Here is an 8,579-nt window from a genome sequence, read left to right as displayed (position 1 = left end):
ATAAAGACTTTTAAGAAAAATAATTGTAAGTTTAGTGAAAAAGAATAAAGGCATGAGAGAGAGAGAGAGAGAGAGAGAGAGAGAGAGAGAGGATGGAGTCTCCACACATTTCCCGGTTTAACAATTTCTTCTAGACCATGAGGAAGGCGCATGTATACTTCATCTTCTTCCCCTTGAAGAAAAGTATTTTTTACATACATTTGCCATAAATCCCACTCCAAGTTAATAGCAAGTGAGAGATGATTCTGATGGTGTGAAGCTTTGCTACTGGTGCAAATGTATCAAGGTAATCTTCTCCAAATGTTTTAGTGAATCCCCTTGCAACCAGCCTTTTCTTCTTTCTCTCTGGTTTCACATTGTCTAGACACTTGATGGTGTAGAGCAAACAACTTGTCAAAACATTCTTGCCTTTAGGATGCTCAGTTTCAAACCAGGTATCATTCTTGATCATGGCATTGATTCCATCTCCAATTGAGTCCTTCAATTCATCATCTGGCATTGCCTCTTCATAAGTCTTTGGGATGTACTCTTGATACACGTTGCTCATTGAAGACTTGATGTTCCTCCAGATATTGGGCTAAAGAATATACTGCTTCTCCTTAATGGTTGCACTTCTTCTGCTTCAGCTTCTTTCTGCTCAGCCTCATGTTGTTTAGAACTTTGTTGCTGTTGAGTCTCATTTTATTCTCCTTACCCATCTTGATCATGAGTTTCAGATCCTTGTTGCTGATATACTATGAATTTTACCTGATATTAGCCATGGTATATAGGAGTTTTAAGATAGATTAATTATGTTTTGGAGTCTAGGTAGTATATTTACAGGTTTAGGAGTGATTAGAGAGAAGATGGTGATTTTGGAACATTTTGGAGCATTTTAGAGATTTCACCCGAGATGACCATATGGGAGCGTATGAGGTCGACACATAGAGATACATATATATCGATGCATACTATGTGACATTGATCGATGGAAAGCACGCAGAGGCCCGGTTTAGTCACAGCCAAATTGAAGCCCAAGATTCCATCTATTACCGAATTGCCCCTAACGAGTTTTAACCTAATATTTATACTTTGCCAAAGTGTTTGAGGCAAATAGAGCTTTCTTGTATTCCTATTTTCACAGCAAAAGGTTTTCTAGGATTTTTAGTGTTGGAGAGAAGATCCAGAGAGATTTGTGATTAGAATTCCATTATTATCTATCTATCTATCTATTCTATGCAGTTTTTTTAATGTTTATGATGTTTTGCTTAGATATGTCTGAGTAAACCACTTGTTAGGTTTAGGGTTCAATTATGTTATGAGGGACTAGCCCCAAATATGGATTATTGAGTTGTGATATTCATCTTAGAAGATTGTTCTTAATGCTTGTTTAGGATTAAGTAACCTGAACTTGAATAGTAGATTCTTCCACTGATCTATCTTCTCTGAGCTAGGATTGCTAGAAACAAGTGAAGGCCGATTTAGAAACCCTATTGGACACGTTATCAACCCGCTCTAAAAGCATACTAGAAGCGTGTCGATCAATTCTCTTATAGAGACATTGATCACGCGACGAAAGGCATATCGGTCGATTCTCCTATAGTGACATTGATGCTTTCCTAGAATTGACAACGAGAGTTGGAGATCTTGGATCTAGTAATAGATAACCTAGAAGACGAAAGTTTATCGATTATTCCTATTGTTGAGTTCTTTAATATCATGCAAGCAACTTATATAGAATTCATATCGTTATAATCCTGATTACCTGAATAGAAATCCTAAGTCTAGTGTCTTCATTATAACTGTTAAACACCTCAATCAATCAATCGAGCAATTGTCTTGTTCACTGCTTTAGTTTACTTGCAATTTACAGTGTTAAATCTTTAACCTAACTTAGTATAATAAGATCTAGTGTGTGCCCCAACTCCTTGTGGATTCGATCCCAAGTACTATAACTTGACCTCTTTTGATGAGAGTAATTGTTGCTCTAGGGTAACTTGAGCAAGCTATCACTTGCTGACTCTCAGCTTGTACTGTTTGATTCACCCCTTCATGATCAAGGTGGGAATCCTCCATGACAGGTTCAACTTCTTGAGATGTGTATCATGTGTTCCTGCTCTTTCTTTTGGTTGGCTAATTCCATGACTTTCCAAGATGATTCTTAGGTTGTTTTGCCTATTTTAGGGTGCATGTGAGAGATCCTTCAGGTTATCTCAGCTCTTCTAATCATAATATCCCCTGGATTCGATGAACTTAACATCTCTTGAAACCATCACTCTCCTAGCATCTGTGCATAGCAATTGTCTTTATCCTAGTTGGCTGAATAACCAATGAAAATTGCCTTGACACTCTTTGCTTCTAGCTGGTTCCTTTGTTCACATGGAATCAATACAAAGCAAAGGCACCCAAACACACTCAAATGATCAGTGGAGGTTTTTTAATACCTCATAAGGTGAGACATCATGGAGAACTCGTGTGTGAGTTCTGTTGATCAGATAGCATGCAACCACCACAGCATCATTCCAAAATCTTTTTGGGACATTGTATGGAACATCATGCTTCTAGCTACTTCCATGAGATGTCGATTCTTTCTCTCAGCCACTCCATATTGTTGTCATGTGTATGGGCAACTGGTGTGATGTATGATTCCATGTTTGGCTAAGTGAATTTTGAAAGCATGACTTGTGTATTTTCCACCATTGTCTGACATAAATGTTTTAATATTGGCATTGAAATGGTTAGTAACATAACTTTGAAAGTTCATAAAAGCTTCTAACACTATATCTTTAGATTGGATTAAAGTCAGCCAAGTGCATTTTGATTTTGTGGTTTTCCCTATACACAAGAAACTCTCCAAACATTTGAGTGAATTAAATCAAAACAATGCTCATAGATAGTGGTTGATTTCATAAAAAAAACAGACTTACAATGTTTACCAAAGATATAAACTTCAGAACTATCATTTTTAAAAGAGAGATTAGGAAACATCAACCATAAGGCATGAGAATGAGGGTGGTCAGTTAGATTTAGTGTCTTTAACCAAATACAATCCTCCCTTTCTTACAACTTTGCCAAGCATCTTATTAGTCTCAATATCATGAAATGAACATCATTAGGACTAAAGATTAATATTGCAATTAATATCAGTAGTATTCTTTTTAACTGAGAGAAAATTATAAGTAAATGTGGGCATATAGAATGCCTTGTACTCCTTTTTAAACAGTTTCAAGTTCCATAGTCCTCTAATAGAAATTATACCATTAGCAATTACTACACTTCCTAGAGAAAGTTCAACATCTATTACTATAAAGTAAGATTGTTTCTCTCCTGCTGACACATAGGATGCCAGGTCAGAAATTCGAGTTCTCTGACGCTGACACGTGTCCTGATTAAATGAAACGCAGTGTTGTGGTCTCCGTATTTCATCGTCTCTTCTCAATTGGGCTTCACGTCACGCTCCGGTTTGCGGCCCATAGACAATGCGACGAGAGAGAAATCCTAATTGGTTGTGAAAACTCATTCGTGATTCGATCGGCGGAAGGGCGATTCAGTTTTTGTAACGGTGTTCGTGGTGATTAATCAGTCTTTAATCCTCTTAAATCATGAGGCCACTACGAAGTTTTGATTGAAGGAGAACGTCGGCGAAATCAGGTATAAATATGTTACGATCTCTTCTCTTCAACTCGCGATCTATGAATCTTTCTTCTACTGATTCATTATTAAGTGCGATCTGCATCGTGATTATTATCACTGATTTTCCCGTGAACCATATCCTGTTGTTTAGTAATAATCGTAGTTTCCTGTTTGGTAGAGTCAATACTGAAACTCAGTTGAAAGTCACACATGTTAACTGTATCTATTCTCGCACTGTTATGTTTGCACAGGTTGTGCTTGCTCGCAAGAGCATGATTATAACGGATACTGACGTTGATCCCGTTGCTTGGTCTGCACAGTTACATATGTGTTTTTTTGTCTAAGGTTAGGACTTGAATCCCAGTTGAGTTATTGATTGACAGAGTGAAGGTCATGACGCTTATCAATTCTGTCTGCAACAACCTGGTGCACCAGCTTTTATTGAACACCATATGGTATAGAAAGTAGTCTCTTGGTGCATTCTGTTTGATTCACATATCTGGAAGAAATTGTTGTTAAAGATAAGCGAACTGTGTTAGACATACATCTTTGTGAAGCAAACTGAGAGACTTTTCCAATGGAATCAGTTAGGTGTCTGATCTCATTGTTTCTTCAGATACTCAAATTCTCTGATTCGTACGTTGGAGGAAATTAAATGTTAGCTTCTCTTCTTCTGTTGATTTCAGAAGTTTTAACAACGTGATTAGCATTTATTGGTTCTGAAAATTTCCAGAATCTGTGTTCTGATATCTAGAAAAATTGATAAATTTAGTTTCATTGTAATTATGAGTTGAGCTTCATTGTTGGTTTTTCCAGATAAATAGTCTGTTTTTCTCTACTGTTTGTTTGGCATGAACAATATTTTAGCATAGTGAATTAATTATTGTAATCAACTTTTATGTTATCCCAGGAAGAAAAAGATAAGAGTGTGAGGGAAGAGTCATTGAAGGATAGATCTAATAAGAATATATGCCATCGAGTATAACTGAGAAAACGGAAACGCCGAAAGCTGCAAACATGTACGAAGAGTGTTATAGAATGGTACTTTCTCTCAAGAGACGAAGCTAAAGAAACCAGAGAATATTCTGCCTTGCCCATGATTCAACAGCATGGAGACCAAGCTCTGCTACTCAACTGGTATGCACGAAATGTCAGAGGTTTTGGACAGCTTGTGGAACGATGGGGAACATTCTGGTCGGTGAAGGGAGACCCAAGAACAAGAATCTGGCTTATCATAATAACTGTAATGTAAGTATAACATCTGTGAAACTATGCTATGCAGAAGGCGGCTGTTCATGAGTTTCACCGGGAACATATAACAGCATAGCCTGGATGCCGGGACCCACATCACCATCCAATGGGTCCTCTCTACAACAAGACGAGCGCATTGCTGAACCAAGAACCGTTCTTGAAGAACCAAGTCACTTGGTAGGATATAAAAGCATAGAGAGATGCATCTAGGTTCCAAAATGCCAAGGATAGATCCAAATGAAGGCGCTAAAAGTTCGATCTGGGAAACACTAGAGATAAGGATGAAAAATGCATCAGAGCTTTCAGGTCTTGGCTGTTGAACTTGGCTTAATAGCCTCACCTAACTCTGTTTGATGGGTTTTTAATGCAAGTAGTGTTTCAAAAAAAACAGAGCTTTCCGATCATCAAACAAAGAAAAAAAACTGTCCTTCTGAAGGATAACTTTCAAGAATACTACTGGAGTTGCAAGTCTTTTTTGTTCATGAAGAGGGAGAAGTTAGGTATTGAGTTGCAGTGTTACAGTTTGTTGTATCATAAATGAGAAAAATCCAAACTGCAGTTACATAAGTTTTGAAAGTTTTGCTATTTTCCATTAAAAGTTAGATTTTGTAAGTAAGCCTAGAATCTAATTTGTATCATCATTAACCATTGTGTTCACATATAAATCATACATCCTAAAATCCAATCCATGTTAATCAGGACTTTTGGTTTAGCCAACCAAAAAGAAGACTTGAAACGTCGCTTTCTGATTAAGAAGTTTTTCCAAAATGCTCAGAACTTTGATTTACAGAGTTTGAAACAAGTTTGTTTTCAAAGCATTTTGAAAAATGATTTTCAATGGTTTGTTTCATTTTCCTCAAAAAGGTGTTACACTAAATTAGGTTTGAGTTTCTCTCTAATTCAATCCAAGTATATTCATTATTTGATTTTTAATTAATTAATTCATTGATAATAACTTCTTATTTAATTCAATTAACGTTTTATAAAATTATAAAATATATTTAGTTATTATAAAATTTATTTTGTTTAATAAATTTATGAATTTATTTAAAACATCTATAATATTAATACATTTACATAACTACAAATAGTTAAAATTTTATTTACATCATATAACACAATTTAAGAGAAAATAAGTTTATTTAGCTTCGTTTCGTTTAAATCAGTTCATACATATTTGATATTATGTACTTTTATCTTCCGAAGTTCCAGCTTTCAGAGGTGGGGTAAAACTTATCTTTCATTATAATCACACTTGCATGAAATTATGTTTTATAATGAGCATCATAATCACATTCACCTTTAGTTACTATGTTGTGTACAATTTTATATGTAAACTTTGTATTATAAATTATATATTAATATTTTTAAAAGAACATGTCCATTCACAATAACAAATCATGATTGTTGAACTCCAAAAGAACTTTCAACAACTTTTCTGCGTGCTAAAAGTTGATGATCGAATATCAATGGTACTTAACATTTAAAAAAAAAAACAGAGTACAGTTCTTTTTTTAAACAAATCTACTTACTATCATAGGAAACTATTAAAGATGTAAAATATTATTTGACAATAGTATATTTATAAATATACATCTAAACTTAAAATATTTATATATTATAGATTTGTTTACTTACCCGCCCATAGAGCGGATTATATCCTAGAAAACTTGATATGAAAAATATGCTTCAAAAAACAAATTTAAAAAATATAAAACATCAAAACAAGCAATGTTTATTAAACTATATATCATAGTACCATATATGCCTCACAAAAACAAAAATATATATAAAAAAACAAAACATACAATGTTTAATACAATTTTATATAATTTTTTAAATTATTTTATAATTCTAATCCCGCCCGTAGGACGGGTCGACCCTAGTCTATATATATAAAGAAGAGTTGTTTCTCTCCTGCTGACACGTCAGACGCCATGTCACAAATTGAGTCTCTGAGCATTCGACACGTCGGATCCCACCGTTTCACTAAAGCGTGATTATATGAGTTTGGGCTTCGCAGGTTAAAACGCATCACTTTATCTTTTGGAAATCGTCTGGACTTTCTAAATCGCGATCTTCTTCGAGTAGTCGACGAAATTCCCAGAAGCTAAATCGCCGATCTGATCTCCGTAACCTCTCAACCTTCGATTAATACATGTTTAACTCTGAGTTTTTTTCGTGATTATCCCTCTTCGCATACCACAGCAAGCGGCCGAAGTTTCGAGTCTAAATATCTCATCCTTCAACAATGGACAGCACAACTCAAACGCGATCCAGAAGAGTTCTAAAATCTGATTACGATGATGGCGACTTCATACACTTTCCTTGCCGATTGAAAGCCATCAAATCCGGTCGCTGCTCTAACACTGCGGAAGTACGTTCAGATTTGTTATCCTCGTGTAATTTTAAATTAGTATTGTCATTGTTGTATCTTTTGGAATGTAACATTGTAATTGAGTTGTTTCTGTGTGTGTCTAAAGTTTGTAGATTGTGGTTCACTGGATCAACATAGATTTGCAAGGAACAAAATCTGGGTAATCGATGACAATATACCTCTTCTTTACTCAAACGAGTTCTTTAAAAAAATCATTAGTTGATCTTCCTCTCAAACCATCAGATGAGGACTTAAAGCAATGGCCTGACAGGTGTAGGTAAACCATCATCATGTCTTTTATGTTCTTTAACTTTATACATTCTGAATTATGTGTGTGTTTCCTTTTTGAGTTCAGGAACTAAATTGCTATAGATGGCGACTCAACATTGCTTTCTTTAGAAACGTCAAAGGAGCCCTCAGATTGAAGGGTTAGAGACATTTGACTACATGGAGAACCTCAGCAAAAACAGCTTTTGACAGAACAAGGCGACAGTAATAACCTTTGAATCTGATCTGAGGTAAGGATGTAAACATTGATAGTGAAGAACAAGTATTGTTGGTTGATGCATATCAGAATGTTACTTTTTTATATCAGATGTACCGGACTTACTTTGGATCTCCCAAAGTGGTAGCAGTTCTTGACCATGAACGGTAAAAATCATATAACATTTTGTTTTTTCATTACTAGCTTTCCACACGATATGAGTTTCTTTAGTTATGATAGTGATGATGCAGTTGTATGAAAACCATGGGAGAACTCAAAAACTATGGTGGATTTAGGGGACGATAAGTACAAAAGAATACTTTGTGTGGATGGTAATTACTTTGAAGCCATGAGAAGAAAGGACCGGCCGGCTTATATTAATCGCTGTTAAGTCCAGTTTCTGCTTTGATCAACTTGAACTACAGAGGCCAGAGCAGAGGATTCAGATTCTGTATGTTTAAGAATTTCGTCCTAAAAATATCAAGCTTATTCCTCTGCACGATCTCTGCAGATTTTTATACTGCAACATTGGAAAAACAAAATTGTTTCTTCTCTGTTTTGTATTCCTTGCAACTTTGTTGAAAGAAAAGATATATCCTCCGTACTTTGTTATAGGTGAATCTTACTTTGTTATTGGTGAATCTCAACTTTGTTGCATCTCTCATAATAGGTGAATAGATCAATCTCAAGTTTGTTGCAAGTGTGTATATATATATATATATGTTAAAAGTTTTTGCTTTTATTTGTATACTCACAAAAAATGGTGTTCTGTAATGGTTTTTAATTAGTAATAACATCATGTCAAGACTGTTAACTCGAACGAGGGTGAAAAATGAAGATGGATCATTTTTATTG

The 8,579-nt window shown here is 35.2% G+C and overlaps 1 long non-coding RNA gene across 3 annotated transcripts; it reads left to right on the top strand.

The window, feature by feature from the left end:
- Nucleotides 1–6,882: 6,882 nt before the first annotated feature.
- Nucleotides 6,883–8,383, top strand: LOC108832139 (uncharacterized). 3 transcript variants are annotated; one of them, XR_008942024.1, is made up of 6 exons: nt 6,883–6,995; nt 7,072–7,240; nt 7,347–7,517; nt 7,596–7,758; nt 7,836–7,891; nt 7,976–8,383. It is a non-coding gene; the product is annotated as an uncharacterized LOC108832139 (long non-coding RNA). The 3 variants fall into 3 exon arrangements; XR_001946462.2 differs by having other exon boundaries at nt 6,883–7,240; nt 7,965–8,383; XR_001946460.2 differs by having other exon boundaries at nt 6,886–7,240.
- Nucleotides 8,384–8,579: the final 196 nt, after the last annotated feature.

This window comes from Raphanus sativus, unplaced genomic scaffold (genome assembly GCF_000801105.2).
Source record: "Raphanus sativus cultivar WK10039 unplaced genomic scaffold, ASM80110v3 Scaffold3223, whole genome shotgun sequence".
Lineage (NCBI taxonomy): Eukaryota > Viridiplantae > Streptophyta > Magnoliopsida > Brassicales > Brassicaceae > Raphanus > Raphanus sativus.
Note: the sequence above shows the minus strand (reverse complement) of the source record. Positions and strands in the feature narration are given on the sequence as shown.